The sequence below is a fragment of the Cyprinodon variegatus genome, unplaced genomic scaffold (genome assembly GCF_000732505.1).
Source record: "Cyprinodon variegatus isolate N-32 unplaced genomic scaffold, C_variegatus-1.0 Scaffold2099, whole genome shotgun sequence".
In the NCBI taxonomy this organism is placed as follows: Eukaryota; Metazoa; Chordata; class Actinopteri; order Cyprinodontiformes; family Cyprinodontidae; genus Cyprinodon; species Cyprinodon variegatus.
In genome coordinates, this window is record NW_015152552.1 from 35,964 (window position 1) to 37,440 (window position 1,477).

Genomic DNA, 1,477 nt, shown 5'->3' on the forward strand with positions numbered 1-1,477 from the left:
TGACCAAGTCATCTTGGTCAAGAGACGGTTTCTTAAGTAAAGGTTTAATTAGAGCAACCTTAAAAGCCTTTGGTACATATCCCTGTAACAGAGATAGATAATCACACCTAAAATGAAGGACGAAATCAACGGAATACCAGTTGATTGCATCGACTAATTGACTCGAAGGCAATCCATGCCAAGCATGCCTATTAAGACAGTGGAGAGGAAAAACTCCCTTTTAACAGGAAGAAACCTCCAGCAGAACCAGGCTAAGTGTGAACGGCCATCTGCTGAGGCCAACAGGGGTTCAAGGAGACAGAAGCAGAGATACAGAAAGAAGCAGAGATACAAAAGGCAACTGTCACCAGCTCCAATTACAGCCCCGTCCAGGAATCAAACAGCCAGAGCTCCGAGCCAAAAATCCAAACTATCCCTTTAATCCTATCTGATGAAATATCTGAACTGCAAGACATTCTGGGAGCTGTATATACACCAGTCAAACTGAAATTTGAACCTTTCCAAGTATGTATGTAATTTTTGTACTTACATTTAGGGTGCTGTCTTATGTCCGAAGCCTCTTCAGAACTCCTGTAAAGGTACGTTCGAACCGAAAGAAGATCTCACAGGTGAAGCAAAGGATTCCCATGTTATCTCTACAGCATGTAAATGGCTGATCTGGAGCATAGCAAAGCAGAGCTAAGGGACCCTACACTGGCGAATTCAGGGACGCAAATGGCCTACATTTTGGTGAAGTTGGTAGCATTTGGTCGCCACCTTGCCTGCGGAAGAAGATGAAAAATCTAAACTTTTGTTAGTATTCATGTCATGAAATCTAGTCAGGGACTACATGTGAAGGAGCAGGGAAAGAGCATAGCGGAAACAAACTCTCTCTGATTTAAGGTGGCTTTTGAAAAAGCTGTTTTATTTTTCATTGTTACCTCAAGGGCAAATGGATACCTTCTTTCCCCAGGTAATTTTATGTGTGCCCAGGCAAGCTTTGCTGATCCTCTCAGGAACTCCTTTCATCTCACTTAATCCAGCCAGCCATAGCCTCCTTCCCCTCCCTTGCTGGCTTCTCCGATGTTCCACTGTTCTACTCCTGGGCGGCCGCAGTCTCTAGCCCTTGAACTTATCCAATCTTCCGCTGTGCTCCTCTGTTCCTCCGCAGTTAGCTACTAATGCTTGCCCCAGCTAGCTGTAGCCTCTCCCCACCTGTGCTGTTTTCCCAGTGGGCTTCTTCACTCTGCCTTCTCTCCCAGCTCTAGTGCACTGATTCCTATAGTAGTATTAGGAACGGTTGGGCCTGTAGTAGTAGGAACGGTTGGCCTTGTAGAAGTAGGAACGGGTGGGCTTGTAGTAGTAGGAACGGTTGGGCCTGTAGTAGTAGGAACGGGTGGGCCTGTAGTAGTAGGAACGGGTGGGCTTGTAGCAGTAGGAACGGTTGGGCCTGTAGTAGTAGGAACGGTTGGGCCTGTAGTATTAGGAACGGGTGAGC